Source organism: Photinus pyralis, unplaced genomic scaffold (assembly GCF_008802855.1).
Source record: "Photinus pyralis isolate 1611_PpyrPB1 unplaced genomic scaffold, Ppyr1.3 Ppyr1.4_LG1, whole genome shotgun sequence".
In the NCBI taxonomy this organism is placed as follows: Eukaryota; Metazoa; Arthropoda; class Insecta; order Coleoptera; family Lampyridae; genus Photinus; species Photinus pyralis.
Genome location: NW_022170249.1, coordinates 28,031,189 through 28,053,368, shown reverse-complemented (window position 1 = coordinate 28,053,368; position 22,180 = coordinate 28,031,189). Strand labels below are relative to the sequence as shown.

Below are 22,180 nucleotides of genomic sequence, written 5' to 3'. Positions count from 1 at the left end.
TCAAGTCTAAAGATATCCACGTACCAAATTTCGTCTAGATAAGAAACCGATACATTTTGGACCTTTGGTTTTTCTAAATCGACCATCATGTCAGAAACTTTGCAATGGGCGCATCTGAGATAATAGATTTGATTGCAAATTATGTATGTAATGTAATGTAAGCACTCAATACGACGTACCTGCCCAGATCCATAAGTGTATCCGATGTAAGCACAACCTTCTGAGGCTCCGTCTTTTCTTTCTTGATATCTTTCGTTCCACCGGCACCCGGTTTAATTGTCCACACTAAAATTATTCCAAGTACTACCGCGCACACAGTTGTAGTCGCATAAAAAATAATCGAACGTAACGCGATCTTCTTAGATAAACTTAAATCGAGAGCTCCAATTGCAGAAATGACGGATGAAGTTAATAAAGGGATGATCAGCGCCTTCAGCATTCGTAGAAATATGTCCCCCGGAAACTTGATATACATAACTTCCCTTTTGGACCATGGTCTGTCACTCACGTTGGTAAGTATCAGGCCAGTTATCGTTCCTCCAATGACACCAACTACCGTTAAAATGGTCAGAAGACTATGCCGCGTTAAACAGTTGATTTTCGGCAGTGGCATTTCTTTCTGAAATTAAAAAAAAACTGAATTATTCTCTGACAAAAATAATGTTGAGGTACCTTCAAGACGGAGAAACCGCGCATTGCTCTTCACCAATTCAGAGATCTGTCTATTTTAAATCTAATTCTTCGCTAACTGTGCTCCTCGAGGAAATCTATTTTAAATGGCACGCGACGGCAAATAAAACCGTTCTAACCAAAATATCCTAAATAATGAAAGGGGGGTAAATTGCGACAGAGAGCAACCTGTGGCGAAGAACACAAGCTAAAGAATGCATTTATTTTAAAATTGTGTTATTCGAAACCGCGACTGTGAATTTTCAATTCTCGATTTTTTGCCAAAAATTTCCTTTGAAATTTAATTAGAAGTTAGACCAATGAGGTATTCTGTTTCTGGTTTGAATAAAAGATATACGAAGCTGACATAAACATGATCTCCAAAGTTTTCTGCTGGTGATGGATTTCAATTATTTCACCCATTCTTCGAACTAATAAAAAAACTCGAGTGTGCGCCATTTTGAATCCTAGTAACACAAGTTACTATGGTTACTATTGAATACGGGTACACAATGGAAACGACATTATATTGGCAAAAAATAAGCTGTCGGTGGTAATTTGAACGGTATTGATTTTAGTTTTACATTTTAATAGCGAGGCAAAGTGTGCACTTTGCATTCTACCCGGACGGTGTTATACAGAATTTTAGGTTCGAAATGAACTGCATTATAAAAAGTTCCCAAGTGAACAAAGTTTTCTGGAAGTTTCTGAGCGCTCATCCCATCATTTTACAATATGTACTAATTTACCCTGCTCTGTCGTATTAAATAAGAATTATCCAGAACGTATCGCCTAATGTCGTTCATTTCGAGCCTCAATTTCTACAGAAATTTCCAAAATTAATGCCAAATTTCATTAAAATATCTAAAGTGGTATTACAGATATTAATAATAAATGATTTATTTTTGAAAACTTTACCACCCTGTATCTCAAAAGTTAAGACATTTAGGACATAGGTTCATACGAAGCTTTCTTTTCAAAATGGACACAAAATTCGCCCCGTAAATATTGACAGTCAATTATAAAACACCCCGTATATAATATATAAGTAATATGGTAATAGGGTATTTAGTACAACGCTGCTTCAACGTGGAGACGGTATAGTTATTTTAACATTATGATTATTATTACTATTACTAATTTTCTTATAGAATGTGGCCTGTAGAATCCATAATTTGAAACAGTTCCAAGATTGGGCTACTATTTCAAAAGTTACAGCCCTTTGAATTTTCTTTCGAAATTGGTTTCTAGTCTATAACTTTTGATTGAGAAGTCTGATCGAAAAAGTACGAATTGTTTGGGATTCTACGCACCAAAATTAATAAGAAAAAGTGTTTTCCCGAGAAATTTTGGTGCAGTCGATTTTTGGTAAAAAAGGAAGGTTATACACTGCCCTTTTTTGAGCCCCGAAAAAAAATTGTCTCAGATCGATCCGGGAAAAAAATTTTCTGATAGAATGTGGTCTGTAGAATCCATAATTTCAAACAGTTCCAAGATTGGGCTACTAGTTCAAAAGTTACAGCCCTTTGAATTTTTTTTTCGAAATTGGTTTCTAGTCTATAACTTTTTATTGAGAAGTCTGATCGAAAAAGTACGAATTGTTTTGGATTCTACGCACTAAAATTAATAAGAAAAAGTGTTTTCCCGAGAAATTTTGGTGTAGTCGATTTTTGGTAAAAAAGAAAGGTTATACACTGCCTTTTTTTGAGCCCCGAAAAAAAATTTGTCTCAGATCGACCCGGAAAAAAAATTTCCTTATAGAATGTGGCCTGTAGAATCCATAATTTCAAACAGTTCCAAGATTGGGCTACTAGTTCAAAAGTTACAGCCCCTTGAATTTTTTTTCGAAATTGGTTTCTAGTCTATAACTTTTGATTGAGAAGTCTAATCGAAAAAGTACGAATTGTTTTGGATTCTACCCACCAAAATTAATAAGAAAAAGTGTTTTCCCGAGAAATTTTGGTGCAGTCGATTTTTGGTAAAAAAGGAAGGTTATACACTGCCTTTTTTTGAGCCCCGAAGAAAAAATTGTCTCAGATCGACCCGGAAAAAAAAGTATACAAATACTATACCTACAAAGTATTCGTTTACTTCTCAAAGTATTCAAATACTAAATATTTGTGAAAGTATTTGAGTTATAAATACAAATACTGCTGCCATAAAAGTATTTAATTACAAAGTATTTGAATACTTTAAAGGATTTGAATACTAAAAAGTATTTACAAAATCGAATACTGCCCAGCTCTGTAGTATATGAAACTTTTGAAAGTAACGAAGGGGTTGATTTATTTTTCATAAAATGTTACGAAAATGATAAAGTGGAACCAATAGTTCTAGAGATATAGTTGATTTTATAAAAGAGATGGCAATCATGGCTTTTCTACATCCTAATATATGTGTCTAACCGTGGTAAAAAGGAAAATTGGTACCCCTATGTTATACCATTTCCCTAAATTTAGCCAGTTGGCTCATATATTATATATACAAGCTTGGTTGACAAGTAGAAACGGGGAAACGGAAGTGAGGAAAGAAAAAGGTTTTAAATAAGCGAACTGGAGGTTAAACGACTCTTTTTGTTGGATAAAAGATTGTTGGTGGGGATTTTTTTTTGGTAGAAGCCTTGAATCGATTTTTTATACCCTCAAACGCAACTGTATTTGAGGGTATGTATTTGCAAAACAGTTAGTTTTGCTGTCATCAAATAAATTTATGTCATCTGTTAATAGTATTGGTTTTGTGATTAATTGAACCCAAAATTACGACCAGTCTTCTTGATTTTGTTATTTCGTAACCAGAATTTCATCAGGTGTTAATTAAAAGTTTTTTAATTAATTCTTCGGAATTTTCGAAAATGTTAAGGCTGATGAATTTTTCAAATTACTAACATTTACCTCCACCCTAGAAGAACATACTTTTGTTAAACCGCACCTTTAGTGTCAATTTAACTGTGAAGTACCTACTTTGGTTTAGAAGACACGGTGATCTTTGTTTTAATTAGGCCCCTGTATTATCCTAGTCACCTTATAAAATAAAATAAATGTAAACTTGTCCGGAAGAAAAGTAAAATAGAATGTCTGGATCCAAATCAAAGTGGTCCACCTACAATTGAGATGAAACCGTTTAGAAAGATCAACGATTTCTCGTTTATTTTTACTTGAGGCATTTCAACAGCTGAAAACGAACGTTAACCGAATGGGCTCTTTGCCAAAATTTTGCTTGTTCTCAGGGTCGAATATGTTTTCTTATTTGATGCGAGTTCTTTCACTTCAAAATTGATCTCTTTTAATACATTCTTTAGAAGTATCCTAAGTGGTTGGACGAGATGACAAAAGCAATACATATGCGCCACTTTTGTGGGGTAAAGATGAGGAATAAGCAGTTTCGTAAACCAAGGATTTTCTTGCAAAACTTACTAAAATATACACAAACAGCTGCATGCCACAAAACTATGGAAATCGGACACGCGTTATGAAATGTGGCCACCTACTAATCTATAATGTTGAAATAGGCAATTATTGCTGCCTTTTTTGCTTGGATTGTGTTACTCGGATAAAATTGAATTTTTTGGAGTTGTTTGTACTGCTGTCTGTCTGTCCGTGTGCACGATAACTTTGTTTAGAAATGTCCGATAGCTTTGATAATTGATACACGTCATGTTTTTCAGGATATAAGAAAGGTCGCTATTGTTTTTCGGCTACGTAGACTAACGGGCCAAAAAGTTACAGCCCAAAAACTGCCCAAACCTCCAAAAATGGCTTCTTTTATAATTCTTCTTACAAACTTACTGTTTTCTGTGTTAGTAAATATTCCTTAAACCTCAAGTAACTATGCAGATGAATTAAAAAAATTGCGCACCCAACTTTTTTACTTGCGCATGCGCAATTTCCTTTTATTCATCGAGTGACGAAACCGCTGGTCAAGGTGCAGGAACGATTTTACTGGGTAATTTACCCAGTAAACAAGATGTGAAGGAATGGTGCAAAAAATGTGCGGTTTTGGTCATAAGCAACGCTCCCGTAGGGAAGAAGAAAGCACCAAGAGGCATTATAATGTGGGTAATCCAACTTAAACGGACGCTTATGTTGTGTCTTTTGAGGTTGCAGACTATTAGTTAACTTTACATGTCTTTAGGAATGCCGTCCGATCCAGGATTGGCTGATACGAGCTGAGACGCCGGTTTTTCGTGGTGGTGGTTGATTTCAGGTGATTCCGAATCCGAAGTAGTTTGTGGTGGTTGCAAGGGTGGCTGGCGATTGGGGTATATATCGACGTTGGCTGTTCTCAACTGGTTCGTGTGTCGTTGAGCCGGTAACCATTATTAAGTTCAACTTGGTAGTGGTTTTTGGTTTAAATTAACAGGATGGTGGAAAGCGGACATAAAAATCGAAGTAGCCAAGAAAAAAGGCTTTGGAAGTGTTTTCTTAAAAGTTAAACAAACATTTTTTACCTTTTTAGTATTTTATATTCTATCAAAAGAAGCAAAAAGAATTTTCTCTTTCGCGGCCATAGTAAATTAGTTGATATTTTGAAAAAATAAGACGGGATTCTAAGGAAATGTTGGAAAATAGTTTTTTATTATGAGAATTTTGTTGTGTCATGTAGAAACTAGAGACATGTAAGGTAACCTGCTGATGAAAAGTTCATCTTTTGGTGATTTTACAATGATTTTATTAATTTTTCTATTGGTGATCGATTTCGACTTTACATAAAGCAAAAATAGTATTGACAGTGTTGAACCAACATACCTAATTGGACTGTAATTTTACCATATTTTCCAATATATTGTTTCTGCATAGTAAATATTGTTTTAGCTCAACCTGATGATGACTTGTAAAGTTGAAATCGATGGGATATTTAAAAATTAACAAAACTATAGTTTGTTCCTATTCGATTTGTAACTACTACAATGGAGAATGTCATCTGCAACATAATTCAATTAAAATGTACAACACGTCCATTTATAACAGTTGCATTTTCATAAAGATGTGATGAATTACAATTGAGCTTAATTACGCCCATTAAAAAAAATCGTAGTTATCGTGGCAAAAGTGTGATTTATAGCAATTAAAGGCAGCGCACTATAATTAAATTACAAGTAAAATTTAGCAATCGAAAGCAATGAACTGTTCAGTGCAAAACCTACGCATACTTTGTTTGCATTCTGTTACAGCTCGTGGTAATTGTAAATTTCTACCTTTAGCATCATTATTGAATTATACAGCACTTAAGCTTCATTATACAAATTTAGTTAAACTTGTTAAACTTTTACCCACGCGTAGGTATAGAATGGAACGATGGAGGTTTCGGGATGTTAAGTGCAAACACAATCCACGACCGCCAAAATTGTGTTTTCAAGAGTAAATTCGACGTACTATTTTTTGTTACCCATAACTGTGATTAATTTCAATAGGCTTATTTGTTGTTTATGATATTTTAAACGAGTTACGCAGAGAAGAATTGAAAACACTTCAATTGTACCCGATTCATACTGGTATAATCCTACCACCGAACGACGTAAATTACGTTTTGCGTGTATTCATTTCTTAGATATGTTAATGTTTTCAGCGTCACTACCTTAAATTAACAACTTGTTAATTAGCGATTCTGTGAACTTTGTTGTCCGTCACTTTTCGCAGAACTCGGTTTTCGGCACCCAGGGCTAAGGGTGTGTGAAATTGTGGGGTTGTGGGATTTGGGTAACGCTAATTATTAATTATTATTTGAAAAAGAGAGGTCATGATATAAATTTCGAGTGCTTCCGAACCTTCCTATTATAATAACTAATCTTTCCATGGCGCAGTCAAATTAGCTAAATAACCTACAAGTTAATTAAAGTGGTCGAAAATTGATTTTGCGAAAGTGAATAGACTCTTGCTGATTCCCTGTCAAAATGAGCCTGGTCTGGAATCTGGAAGTGGTATTCCTCCTCACTTACTACAAATTGTGGACCCACGGGAATTCGTCCTCGCTGTCACCCAGGCTATAAATCAGCAACATTCTTCCTCTAGAACTGCATGAACATTCAAGCAGTGAAATCTCTTACGCTTCCAAGGCTCCCCCTATTGCTATTTGTGAGAGCGCCAACAGCAGTACTTCATTTGGAATACCTCAGTAGCTGACTAGCGACAAAGTTTCCTTATTGGATGAAAAAGTTTGCCGTCGTTTATCGATCTTATCTCCCGACACACTTTCGTTTACGTTTGCTATGAAGCGGTATATGTGTAAATGTCCCTTATTTTGAATGAAATACAAATTTAAAAAATAATGTTCATATTTTCAAAGCAGCCTCCCGTTACATGTCGCAGTAGTAGGCGTGTATATGATGTAGGCCATGAATGTAGTATTTTGTGTTTAATTTAGGAATTTTATATTACCTGTTATTCATCCATGTACTCGTGTTTATTTAAAAGACTATGGAGAGCGAGTGCTTTTTAGTATTTCTTTATATACATTTATTACTTTAAATAGCTTTAGATTAAGGAAACCCTGCGCCAAAAAGGAGAAATAGTTTATTAAAAACAGTGGAAATAGTATATGTATTCCTTATATTAATAACCTTTTTAATAAATAAAAACATACCTACAGGGATAATGGCACCAAAGAAGGAAAAAAATAGCTATACAAAAATAGTGGTTATAATATATTTATTATATTCACAACGCGATAAAATTCACCTAACATGAAGTGAGCCCTGCATCTTTAGGTACCCAACGTCATCTAATATGAGCTTTCCGCAGGCAATAGCAATAATGAAGATGCAGGTCTGCCAATAAATTCACCCAAATTTAATTTGGTCAAAAAGTAACCTTTTTAGCGCATTTCCACAAAAATTAAAAAAAATGCGCTATTGTGGCCACTTTGTCCGTCCGTCCGTTCGTCCGTCCGTCCGCTACTTTTGCGACGCTACTAGTTCTTTATCTTAAGAGCTATTGTTCTACTTTTTTTGCTATTTGGTTCGTTATGGTGTCGAGTCTTGTACCAAGGAAGGGATTTTTTCTGCGTTTATTGCTAAAAAAGTTATTGTAAAAAAACCAACAAACCGTTTTTTACATGTTCCATAATTTTACACTTTTGCCGTTCATTAACCATCCTAGAGATCATTTATAATTTTGTATTGTTGTCTGTGGTCTGTCTGTTGGTCTGTCCGTCTGTTCCTGTGCCTGTCTGTCCCTCTATCTGTCCGTGTGAACGATAATTTTGTTTAGAAATGTCCGATCGCTTTTACATCTCCGTTAATTATGAACTGAATTGCATGAAATTCAATATGGGCATAGCCTTAGCCATATAATACGCAATGCCAAAAGTTGAGTCGAATCGATTCAAAATTCACAGTGCCCTTTTCGCATCTCGACCATTTATAAACCGAATTGCAAACTTTTTTTCTTATAAAAGTATTTGAATGAAATTTGATACATAGGCACTTGAAATAAAGGAAAATCTAACGCCAGTTTCAAAATTTGGTTTTGCGCATGCGCAGTGCGAACTTTTTTATTTATGGAAGAATTTAAATGAAATTTGATACATAGGCGCTTGGAATAAAGGAAAATCAAATGCCAGTTTCAAAATTTGTTTTTGCGCATGCACAGTGCCAACTTTTTATTTATGGAAGAATTTAAATGAATTGTGATACATAGGCACTAGGAATAAAGGAAAATCTAACGCCAGTTTCAAAATTTGGTTTTGCGCATGCGCAGTGTCAACTTTTTTATTTATGGAAGCATTTAAATGAAATTTGATACTTTGGCGCTTGGAACAAAGGAAAATCTAACATTAGTTTCCAAATTTAGGTTTGCGCATGCGCAGTTCCATCTTTCTTATTTAGAAAAGCATCGAAATGAAATACTTCTTATAAACTGAAATTGAAATAGCATGTCAAAAATGGATTGCTCATGTGCAACGTTATCTTTCATATTTGTGGACGGATTTTTACGATTTTAACAGAAGTTGCATCTTACAAATGGGAAATGAATGCAAGTGGAAATGCGCTTTATGTAAATCGTTTACGATTACTTTTTAACTTGTTGTAATTAAGTTCTCTTTAGATAACTTTATTAACAGAAAGCGGTTACTTCACACTCCTCTGAATACGAAAGTTACTTTTAGGAAGTAACTAAGTTAGTAACTTTTAGTGTTATTTCAACAGTAACCAGGTTATGCAACTGAATTACTAAAGGTAACTTGAATGTAACTTAAACTGTAGTTATTTCCCAGCTCTACTAACAAATAAAGGGGTAATAACTTTGTGGGAATTTATTCTGCATTTTAAATACAGTGATTGTATTCCTTTGTGCTCTACATGTTTTTTTAAAGCTTGCGATTTGTTTTTGAATGAGGCCTGGTGCTATTTAGACGGAAATCTGGATATTTGGATAATTCTTTAGAATTGTACATCCCCATCAACACTACGTGAATAAGAGGCGTGAGGTGTAGTAGATCGAATTCATTCTGCATGGCACAAGGTTGAAACCCGACCCGTTTAGATAGGAGTTGGAGGTTTTGTCCGTCTGGTCCTCATCTAACTCGAAAACGAAAAGGGGCAACGATGTCAAACCTTCCCCAATCGATTTCTACGAGGATCAGTGCACTTGAATATGATCCGGATTAAAAGTCGTGTTTCCGAATGCGAGTCGAGTGTAAAAAAATACCCTAAGTCGTATGTGACTCTTCATATTTTGTTCTCCTTTTAGAGAATCGTAAGAATTGTTTGATTGATTTATAAAAAGACGTCCGAACAGCGGACAGTTAGTGAAAGAATCAAGAAGGCGTTAAAAATATTAAATTCTAGAAATGATTATTATCAAACAAGTTTCAAATTGTATGGCAGCATTCACGATCTGTTGATCAGAGCAATACGTCCAAAGTAACAAATAAGCGAGAGTTGTGGAAACTTGCTAAAATTAATCGAACATGAAATTCTAACATATAGAATTAATTCACCCTCTGGAATTTGCGCTTGAACAAGACGATATGAGATCTACAATGTTAATTTTCAATTAATAACGTTCTTAATTATACTGACCCGAAGTTTATTTTACTTATTTACTAAAGATTACAGTTCTTCTCACCAAAGTGTATTAGTACGTTGGGTACGCCAAAAAAAAACTGCACTTTTTGATTGGAATATGCCACTTTCTGTGGTAATAGTTAATACCAAAAGGCAACTTTTGAGATAGGGAGCCACTCGAAAATACGCGCAGGAAACCAAAATGGTGGCCGTCAAAATGGCGCCATTAGCCGCAATATATTTTTTTGTATCTCTGCTCCTAATAGTCCGATTTTAATTTTCTTTTTTTTGATTGAAAGCTCTTGTGGCGAGGAAACTTTTTTGTTATATAACATTTATCTCTAAAACTTAAGGATTTAGCACAATTTTAAAAAAGTGTTTTTTTTACGAATTTGAATCACAAGTAAGCTCAACCCGATTTTTATGTGTAACTTGTTCACGTCAAATGTTAATATGTAAGGATTTGTATTATTCAGCACAATATTCTGACTCTTAAGGTCTGATGATGAATCGGTCTATTCGATTCGAAGTCGATTAGCTAAAGAAATATTAAAATTCAATTATTTGAAAACGAGTTTTATTGTATCATTTTGTATCGACAAATAATTCACTACGTCAAGAAAATAGCGGTTGCTATTTAAAAACAGTATGCCCCCTTTGACCGTGCAGAAGTATGCTACTGACCCCAAATTGAATGTACGTGGATTGGTAGCAAACTTTTTATAATTATGGATGTCGTAAAAAGCTTCTTTAAAAAATGTTTTGAAGATAAAATTTTCACCCTGTATAAAAAGCATATCCGGAAAACGGTTAGCGTCGCGGTTAGCATTACGAAAAAAAACCGATAAGACCTACAAAAATAATCCTTTTGTTAAGGGATACCCGGGGATATCTATAAAAAATATCAAAACGTATAGGCTGCCCTCGAGAACACCCTATATACCTAAAAATACGTTTTAGGCTTCCCATCAGGCTTCTCGTACCAACAAACCGTTACCATTAATCTCAACCATTGAGGCTCTATCGTCCGCTTACAGAAGGTGGATTCCCTGTATAATAAAAATGATTCAACTTATATGAATAGGTATCTAAAACTTGGAAATCATAATATTCCGTTAATATTCTTAAAGAAAACCCGAGAGAAAACCCTCGAAAAAACCCATGATCTGATAAATAAGCACTCCAAATTTCACATTCGTCGTATCTTAAACCAACTAGTTCAATAAAATAGGATCAGTAAGAGCGAGAGTAAGAGTTAAAGTTGATATACGAGTATTTCTTTAATTACTTTATAAGCAGAGTGTATTTTCTGTTTTTCAGAGAAAAAAATTGACGAGGCTTTTCCTTTCAATTTTCATAATGCCTGATGAAACAAATATTGCGCATTTTTTCAAAAAAAACATGGCGGATTGAAATTTTCCGAACTTGCAGGGTATATACAAGGAGTTTTGGGGTTGTATCGATTGAATTTATAAACGATGGCCTTTTTTGTCGAAAAGACCGGGATATTGCACAATTAAGAGCTCACTTGTGATTCAAATTCGTAAAAAAACACTTTTTAAAAATTGTACTAAATCCTTAAGTTTTAGAGATAAATGTTATATGACAAAAAAGTTTCCTCGTCACAAGAGCTTTCAATCAAAAAAAAGAAAATTAAAATCGGACTATTAGGAGCAGAGATACAAAAAAATATATTGCGGCTAATGGCGCCATTTTGACGGCCACCATTTTGGTTTCCTGCACGGATTTTCGAGTGGCTCCCTATTGCAAAAGTTGCCTTTTGGTATTAACGATTATCACAGAAAGTGGGATATTCCAATCAAAAAGTGCAGTATTTTACCTATTCTAGCCATATGTAACCGACGTACTATATCCACGTGACGTGTTGTTCCTATTTATTTGTCTAGTGTAGAACCTACCCTCATGTGCAAATGGAACGTAGATGTAATAAGGAGGGTTAGATTCAGAAATGCTCTTGAGCTCGATTGGACACGATATTGTCCACAGAGAACTTTCATTGTTGATAATATGCAGTAAAATTGTTGAAATTTACTCAGAATATTTTCATTAAAAACCTTACTCCATGATTAATATGTTGATAACTAAAGGAATCAACGCTAATCAACAATAAAATCGACTAATAGCTGTCACAAGTTTATTGCGATAATGAGGGGGTTGCATTAAATGGCCATAAGCGTTAGGTATTATATGTGTATTGAGGATATACACAAATCTGCCGTTTTCAGCATATCTGAATGAAACAGTATTGGAAATCCATTATATCGTATGCGAGGATTGAACTATATTCCCTTCTAACAGATCTACTATATGTGTATCTGATCCCCCTATACAACGTTAAACATCCTGTCACTGGCCCACTTTATCCGTTTTATTAATGTAAATAAAACTACTTCTGCATATTACCACTGACATATTTTTACAAATCGAGAGGTCTAGTTTGACTAACCTTTGCATGTTTATAGATGGCATGAGCCCAGACGCCATGTGCCGATTTAAACGAATGCCAAAACTACCAAAAACGTTTCCGGCAAGAAAAGTGTCTTTTTAAAATTATATTTGTAATGTGTTTGTGTGGGTGAACTTTTGACACGCTCGGCTACACTCCTTAAATCACGAATTCTATTCACGTCGGGGCGCTCAGACGTAATAATAGATTTTAGGGCAGGTCTTTGTAGCATTTGATGTTTAACGAATATCTGAATTCGATGGTCTTGTAGTGCTAAGTAATGTAAATAAGGAGGGTTATTGACTTGATCCCGACATAAACCTACATTTGCTCGTTGACATTTTGCCAAAACGTTATCTAAGTTTCATTAGAATTTTAAATATTTTTGTCTCCGACAAAATTGCGCACGTCAAATTACGTTGACCGTTCCCGTGAATTATTTATAGCAACCATTCGTTTTTTTTCTTTTTATTTTAAGTGCAAATGATGTTCATCCTTTAGCTGAACGTTCCAGTTCCCTATATTCATTATGGTCATCTCTAATGAGTGAAGATCACTAAAATATATTCTAACTGGAACATCAGTAAAGCTTAGATACCTTTAACTAAATACGAAATCGGTCGTACCAATTATACGTCCATTAGTAGATCTTTAAAGCCATAAAATTATTATTTGCCGAAAATTGCTCCGTTTTCATCCTGCACTAACTTGATCTCTAAATACTGCTTGATAGGCGTATGTATAACTTCGTCCTATACCATAATGTAAAAAAGTTGCGCTTAGGTAAAGAAGCCTCTTAAAGGGGCATTTGGGTAGCAGATTTTCATGCTACGCATTTTTAACCCAGAATTGGAGGGTTAAATCAGTGGCGGATCCAAGGGGGGGGGGGGGCATGGGGGTCATGACCCCCTCTTAAACATTAACCTTTCTTTATTGTGGAATTAAGTTATAAGAAATTAATTGAAAATATTGCCCATCTAAAAATCTAATGACCGTTTGCACCAACAAATTTAAGTTGAACTTAGCTTAAGTATAGCTTAAAATCCATGGCAACAATTGTCTCCAATAATCCTGCCATGGATTTTAAGTGATGCTTAAGCTAACTAAGCTCTGCTTAAATTTGTTGGTGCAAACGGCCATAAGACTCTAAGATGATTATCGATTAAAAACTATTGTTTGATTTATTTATTCTCGAAATTTCTGATTTTTATTAAAATTATGTATAATTAAACAGCCGATAACAAATATTTTGTGGGGCGATGCGTGTAATCCACGCAGGCGGCCGACTTAAAGCCTAAAGGGCGGCGACAACTTAAGGAAGATTTTTCAATTCCTATTTTATTTTTATACATACAAAAATATGTATACTGTTCAAATTTTCGATTCCAGTAAAAGAAAAATCACTCCATGACCCCCCCCCCCCCCAAAATCGAAGTCTGGATCCGCCTCTGGGTTAAATACTAATAAATAATAAAAGAACATAGGTACCCAGTTTCCGTTGGGGACTACAAGTGCAAAAGAGGCGCGTGGGGCTGTGGTGAAGGAAAATAACCGGAAAATGGGAGAGATATGACGAGAGCGAAAGATTAAGAAGAAGTTTTGGAGGTAAGCAAGTACAGTGCGATCATTAATCCTTGCCTGTGTCGCTCTTATGAGACATGATTTTAGTAACCATTTCCGCAATGCATATATGATTCTGAACCAATACTATAGTCCAGTCAAATTACGGTTGGGGTGGATGTTGTCACTTCACTCAACGACACCAAGCGCATCCTATGTAAAAAAATTCGCTGAATCCGAAAATCATAGTCCCCCTGGCCGGAAACGCCCGGAACATATTGTTATAAACAAAAAACGAAAAAAAAATGCATGGCGGAATTTCAAGATTTCGTTGATTACGAGAACTTAAGCCGCCACATTTTTCGTCTAGTTAAGCGAATTGACGGTACAGGAGGTGTTGCTTGTGGAACATCCCCTGGTCACCCAACAGTTGCTAACGAGGCGGTAGTAGAACTCGAACTCTAGAACAGAGCCCGCAAAAACCATTGCGACAGCTATCCCAACAAATTGGTTTGTCATTCCTGTCAGAAAATAACGAGCAAAAAGTTGCATTTCTACCCGTACAAAGTAATAGTGCTATAAGACTTCATCAAAGTGAATCACGTTTCAGTTTATAATGTTTGGTATGAAATTTCAAATAATTTGGAAACTAGTAAATGTTAATTCACATGATTGCTTTTAAACATTTTAAGATTATGTTTAGTATAGCTACAGTATCATTTGTGTTGCGGCAAATGTCACGTTTCATAAGAGCGGCACAGGTAATGATTAATGATCGCTCTATACAAGACAAGCTTATTGATACGAAGTGGGGAAATATGTGAAGGAAATCAAGACGGCTATTAAAATGGACAATATTGAGGTCCGAAAGGAACACAAAATATGGGGCCAATTGGCGTGTGATGAACAAATAAGTTCAACTGGTAAGTATAAGGAGGAGACCAAGGGTAAGGTGACCCAGACAAGTCCCTTATAGGCGTAAACATATTATGGTTACCAGTGGTGACAACTATGTTTCCGATGAAGAGGTTATGGGCATCCCAAGAGGGAGCCAGACCAGGCCACGTGTGTATATGGGAAAGAATACTAAACTTAGAAGAGCGAATAACAGATGCGAAATGATAAATGCCGCGAGAAAAAACGTTAAATTGGTGGAGGCACAAACTAAGACAGATACTGATCACGTAGTGAGGAGGAAGAGATGGCCAGTGAAGGTCGGCGACGCTACCATGTTTTAATTGCTGCGGAGTGGGACATAAAGCCAGCGAAAGCAAAGTAGAATAAACCTGTGGCAATTGCGAAAAGCTAGGCAAAGGGAAGTGATTTGGACGTTCGACGTTCACACGAAACTGTAAATACGAGAAGATAGGTGAAGAAAGGGATTATTACACAGGGTGCCGAAGCCTCGCAATCGGAACTAGTATCGATAAAAGATGAAAGAAGACATTGCTATTTATTAAGAAGTAGACATAGGGATTTATGTGTATTGTTTTTCCCTATGTCTACTTTTAAATGAAGGGTGCCAAATTTTATGAAATTAAAATAACTTCTTAAAACAAATAAAGATCTGGCTGTCAAATTAATAAATTTGAATATTGTTGCTTTAGCTTCCCAAACTCACTTTGTTTTAAAAAGTTATTTTGGATGCATAAAATTAGGCGCCCTTCAGAAGATATTTTGTCTTTTAAAAGTAGGCATAGGGAAAAACAATACACATAAATCACTACGTCTACTTTTTAATAAATATCACTGTATATGATCTACCGGTATAATATCGGACAAAAAGGAAGTGCGAGTGTGGTTTACTCAGAAGTGCGAGGTGAATCAGATATAGTCCAATCTCTGGTATGAAGGTAATGCAAATTAATATAAACAATAGGGGTATCGCACTAAAGCGATATAAAAAACAAAGAGCACAAAGTGGATATTATGTTAGTGTGTGGTCGAAGCAAAGTGCTTATAGACAAAAGCCTTAAAGCTGGAATGAGGGTAATAACCGAGAGGTATCAGTATCGCATTCGGTGAGAGGCGGTCAAGTGAATGCCTCTGAAACTAATATTTTTTCAGGGTGCGGATAAAGAGGCTATGAACGCTTACGAACACAATTAATCAATTTGATGGGGTCGTGCATTAAATCAACTAACCTTCTTCAATAAACAAAACTTCACTATCAAAAAGACGAACGCCGTCGTAGCACCCAATAGGCTGACTGCTCAAAACAGTGTTTAAAACTTGCACTAATTCACCACCACCAAAAAAGTGTCACATTTCATATGTCCATCATCAAAGAAGCCTCCTTTCCATCTTAAAAACCTCCTCCTTTAAGATTTCGTAAATTAATAGCAAAACAGTCAATCAAAACCAGATTTTTTTCTTATCGGCGGTAACACGTGCTTATCTTGAAACTAATTAAATTTCATCCTTCGCACCGCGAAATTAGTAGACGCTCAAAAGACAGGTGATGGCTTTGATCGTGGTATTAGATTCAATACACGTGTATCGGACTGGGATGTACTAGAAGATGAGATTCTAAGTGACCAGTGGAAAATAACTACGAACAGCAAAAGAGAAGTTGTGACGATGGATGCGCAAATGGGGTGGAATAGTAATAAGGTGAATTAAGAAGAGCTAAGCAAATTGATCAGTGAATTGAAATTGTACATAAGAACTCTGGTCAGTTACTTGACTCCAAGTGTTAATAAATCACTAGGCTCCCTTTGCAGGTCAAGGTCAGTTGTAATTGTACTTCAAATATCGTCTGTCCTTTAATAATTTTTTTGTTGGCGGAAAACGAGATTTTTCATTATCAACAAGTTCTTTTAGAACTCTCATAGCTAGTAAGGAACTGCAAGTTATTCTCAAAAATGGAATACATTTTGCTGTCAGGCTGTTCTGTGATAAATATTACAGAATGGAATTTAAAAAAAACCAATGAAGATTTGCAGTTTCCAACTAGGAACTATAATGTAGACTGGGGGCATTAAAGAGATATCTACTTCCTATAACACCGGGTGATTTTGAAAACACCTGATACCGGGTGGGGTCCGCGCGGACCCAATCCCATTTGATGGAAAAACTAAGGGAATAGGGTCATACATATTAAATTTTCTGAATTACTGCACAAGTAACTGTCCTTCCATGTGATTGGCACATATTGTTTTTACACTGAGAACATTGTGCTTTAACTTTTTGATTTTTGCTCCTCGGGCACAAATGGCATCTTCCGTTTTCGGTTGATCTGTCTTTTCTTGCGCTTCGTAATTCTCCTGGTTTTCGCGTGCCTATAGCCTATACTTTATTTCAAACTGTTTCCAATACGGCAGGGATGTTACTTTTGGTGATTTGGAGTCGAAAATTATAGAATGAAAGCTAACAATGTGATTTTGAGTAATCATGATCTCATAGGGAATTACAAAAGAGAATTGCATTGGCAAAATCGCTTATAATTTGAATTTTTTGAGAATATATCTTTACGATGAGGTTATCAGAAGATAATATGAAGGAAACCTCGAAGGAAACATTAACAAAAACGTATTGAATGAATAATTTCAACAATATTCAACATCAAAATTTTATAGACACCTGTTAACGAGTGGAGGCCGGGTCCGATCGAACCCCAACCGTGTTTTTGAGCAGACATTCTAAAATAGTCGGCTATATACTCAACATTTTAGTATTGTTGGATATTTACCTGATACATAAAACTATAAAAACTAAAGATTTCGTCATAAACCCTCCATATAATAGAAAACAATTTTTGGGGCACTTCTCATACCACGGGCACAAGAAAGAGAGACCGCTATTCGAGCTCTAAGCATCGTTTGAGCGCCCAAAGTCGACTACTTCTCGAAGACGCAAAAAGTATTTAATTTCGCCTCTAGAAAGAAAAACCTCGGTCACGCAGGAGTTGTGCGCGTTTACACAGATCTTTCCGATGACACCAACTTGCAAAGGATCGTACCCAAAATCACCCCGTTTGTATAACACGCTCGGGGATGGCGCCCAGATGTCGCGGATCCCACATCATGTAGCCCCGTCTCTAAAGTTGTTAATTACATGGCCCCGGTAGATACAAGTACACTACTCGTCTTTTTACACGCGTTCTTCTACGGGCCTGCATTTGCCCAATAGCCCTAGAGGGAAGGGCGCTACTAATTTTTTTTTTAATTTTGAAACCAATAAACCTTTCTTGCACCTTTTTTTGACTATATCTTGTCATTTGATTTTTATTGCGATTTTCGGCCCTACTATCCAGGTTATTAGGCGCTAAAGTATTCAATAAGTATATACGTGTCACATATTTGCATTTTCTTAAGGAAAATCAAACCGACAGATTACATGTTCAATATCAAAGTAATTACCGTATAATACAAATTGCTTAGGTCATAAAACCGTGACTTGCCCCTTTGACCTTTAATAAGTGCATACTTTATTTCGTTATTGTTCAAAAGTCGTACACATTAAAAGCATCATTACTTACCTTGTAATATCTTCTTTCTATTTCCGTAAAGAGTCCTAATAGTTTACGATTAAAAAAGACCAAGTTAAATTTGACAGCAATTGGTAAAAGTACCTAACCCATATTATCTTTGCGGAAGAAGGTCCCAATCGCGAAAATAAGTTTACATTCAGAAATCTAACGATTTAGTACTCCAATTATTATTATAGTTTTGTATTGTTGTTCGTCCCTCCATCCGTATGCGCTAAAACTCTTTCGAAACGTGGCAAATCGTGTTGAAATTTGGTGTGCGCGTATTTTGGACCTTAAGGTAGAATGCTGTTGATTTGCTGGCTCAACAGGAATAAAAGTTATGAGACTTCGAGTGAATCGGAGACAGTATAATCTGCAGGAAATCATTCCCTAGCTTATTCTGTACGGCTCTTAGATGTGTACCTAATACTTCTCTATGGTCTATATGTCCACAGCTTTAGAGCAAAATGTACTCAGAACATTATTCTTTATACATGAATTTCAGTTGTAAAAATACCACAGGCACATTTAATAACCGCGTGTGTTTGATTCAAAGATGTTAAATTCTTTTTCTGAGGACAAATGTATTTTGGTCAAAACATACCAAAATCGTTATTCAAGCACCAAGGCGTTGGAAAATAGACCAAGAGCATTATTTCAATGCCATATGCATTTTGATCAAAGCATGTCAAAATAGATAGATAATCATTCCTAAAACGAATTTCTTTAATTCGTGCAAATGTTCCCATATTTACCCTACAACCTGGTAGTGTTCCTGTTCGAATTGTAAATTATGCATTTTTAGTTTCGTATGTTCACCGCTAGGAGACGAAATATCAACTCCAAATGGAAAAATGGGATAAATTAAACCATGGCCAACTATTATTTTTTCTTGTGCATATTTTGTGTAAATAATTGTAAAGTTTGAGGATAATGTTGCATCGAAAATGATACTGTAGTAAATCTCAAGCACTATTAATCTTCCGTCGGTCACGTATTCGTATAACTCGCCTCAGAAACCCCTAAGGGTTGAATTTCTTTGGTTGTGATCGGAGTAACCTTATGGTGGCTGTGGCTAGTAACTTTCTGCATGTGCTATGTGCTCTATTCACCACTTCATAAGATACTAAGCTGGGGTTTCTATAAAGTTAATAACCCACGTAATATCGGCCGAACTTTATTATAAAAAATAAACAAGTCTACATAAAAGCACTTTAGGTTACAAAGAAAATTTAGGTGTGTAATTTAGTTATAGTTTAAAAGGTATTTTAATCACATTCGCTTCTTTGAGCATTACATCTTTGTAAATTATTCAATAATTAATGCGACCATCGCTAATATCTTTTAATCATATTCCTCAAAGGAGCTTATAAGGTTAGGGCTGCGATATTGATGATCTGTAGAGAAATAATCCTTCGGACCCCTGCGTGAAGAGCGCGCAAACAGGTGGTCATAAGTTACTAATAACAGCGCTAGGTATTACACGAATAGTCATCAACATTGAGTTTTCTTCCTGATGACTCTCCAAAGAAGGCAATAGTGTGAAAAGTCAATCTCAACATCACTTAAAAGCAATTCCTATTTATCTCTCTTGGCATCAATATTAAAATAAGGAATATCCGGTGCCACCTCAATTTAATAATGGAAACCTACCCTTTTCAATTAGTGTCAATTGAAGATCAAAAATTACATCAAACTCCATGCTGAAAAACCAATACACACCGAATAATGTAATACACCCCCATGCAGCGGATGGACATTATAGGGTGTCTCGCGCGAATTTACTCACCCTCTTCAACAGGTAGCTATAGATAATCCAAGTGTCGATAACAACCTCAGGTTGGAAGCCCACAAGACACACACGTTATTCCTATACCCTCTACAGTCACCCGAGAACTAATGGATCTCTGCAGCATTCGTAATTGCAGTCCCACCGGATCTCGCGAATAGAAAACAGAGACGCACTCAGGAGGATGCAACAAGTTAATTTATTAATTAACTACCACCAAATCCATTTGATCATTTCATATCGGTAGTGCAGGCAGAAGCGATTTTCTGACGGATCGCCGCGGCTCAATCAGAATTAGGCGGTAATCACGACGATTGCATCCGGTGCGTCCGTATAGCCGAGGCAAATAATGCCATCAGACAATTACAAATTTAGGATGTATTATGGGTATAAACGGTTCGTTAATAAAGATGTGAATAATTTCAGCGTCTATGTTACGCTATAAATAGTTACTGTCACATTAAATTAGCGTAACACATTTTCACCTAACCCAGAAGCTCAATTCTTTCGTGGAAGTGCTCTTCGCGGCTTTCGTTCTCGAAAATGTGGGACATTAACGTATCCAACTCTGAAACAAATCCTTGTAAGCTCCTTTCAATTGAAAGTAGGTCAAAAAGATCTTGCTCTTGTTCTTTCACTTCGAATGTCGAAAAACTGAGAGGGTTTCCGGCTTTTCTAATGAAAGAGACGATTAGCTCCATATCTTTACTTACTTACTTACTTTTCATTTGCACTACTCATGTCTCAAGAATCAAATAATATTAAAACGTAGTCCGGAGTTTTCCAGCTTGTTTCGTAAACTTTTGAGGAAAAGCTAACGTATATAGGATGGATACAGAAGTTAGGTACTTACTGGCGCTTGCACATTCTTGTATAAACCGGACAAATAATCCCTTAGTGAGAAAGCGAAAAAGGTGTTGAAACATAATTTAGCTTAGGAAGTCTTTCTTGCACAGGTTTTCATCATTTCTTTGTAGCTTTCATTACTGACTATTACCGCATATTTAAGTTTACTGTGAAATTCGTAATAGCGAATTTATTTTGTATTGATGTGTTGGAGTGCGGTATAATTGAATAATAATTATTCAATGGCGGTATTGGTATATAACGTTGTTGATGCAATGTTGTATAAATGAAAATTGTATTATTGAAAAATTTTTCGTTTGCTTAACTACTTTTGAAAAACTTTGGTTATTGTTCTTTTTCCATCCTTTTTTTTCGACACCAATACGTAAGGAAAATTTGGAGCTTGTTGTTGTCTCGACCTTTATGGGTGAATCTTAGCGATAATGTAAGTAATTGTTACAGGTGTTCGCTTTATAATTAAAAAAGTATTTTTTTTTCGAATTTGTATTTTGGTCAGCATTGGAAGATTTACACATGTATCGCTTCATAGCGAAAAGAACCAAAGTATACAACCAGAGATGATAAAATACGTATCGCACCAAGCGATCGCCGTTGCCACGATATCTTGGGACCTAAAAGTTTCGGTCCATTCTGTGTAACTCGTCTAAATAAAAAACGCAAATCTTCTCCAAAAATAACAACAAGTCTATATTTAAGCATAACTACAGTTTTTTTTATAAATCTAACATCAAACTGTCTAATTACTGTCATGTATGTGTACAGAACATACCCCCACCTTACAATTTTGAAATTTTATAACAAATGGATCAATCAACAAGAAATCAATACAAGAAACTTACTTCCCATGTCTTTTAATAATGTAGGCCAGTTCATTTTAAGCACTAAACATACTTTAAGCAAAAAATACTGTAAACTTGCATTTTTAATATGTTGTTGGAGACTACCTAGATAGTATAAATCTAGATTTACAACCCTCAGAAACGTGAGCCAGTCGATGTACAGGGTAAAAATCTAGAAAATTTTCGGTTTTTTGCAAAAACAGAAGCAAAAGGGTGTTCTGAGGAGGAAATATGTTATTTAAAGTAGAGAAAATTACCTAAAAGACGAGCTATAACTATATACGGGCTCTGTAACCCAGTTAGTTCCAGAGATACACATCTGTGAATATTGACAAGTTTTCGAAAAAAAAAGTGAAAATAAAATAATTGCATTAGACGGTTTTTCTAGCGTAGGTAACACAACTAAGTTGAGGTAAAGTTTATGTGATCGTCGTCTGTCTGTCTGTTCCATCGAGATCTTGGCACTGAGCCACCTAGAGACTTCGGGTTCTCGCTAATTCATAGCTGCTATATA

General features: G+C 35.7%; 1 long non-coding RNA gene across 1 annotated transcript; it reads right to left on the bottom strand.

The window, feature by feature from the left end:
* Window positions 1-408: 408 nt before the first annotated feature.
* LOC116159766 lies at window positions 409-20,319 on the bottom strand. Its single transcript, XR_004143048.1, has 2 exons — window positions 19,961-20,319; window positions 409-619 (listed from the first exon to the last, which is right to left on the bottom strand). It is a non-coding gene; the product is annotated as an uncharacterized LOC116159766 (long non-coding RNA).
* Window positions 20,320-22,180: the final 1,861 nt, after the last annotated feature.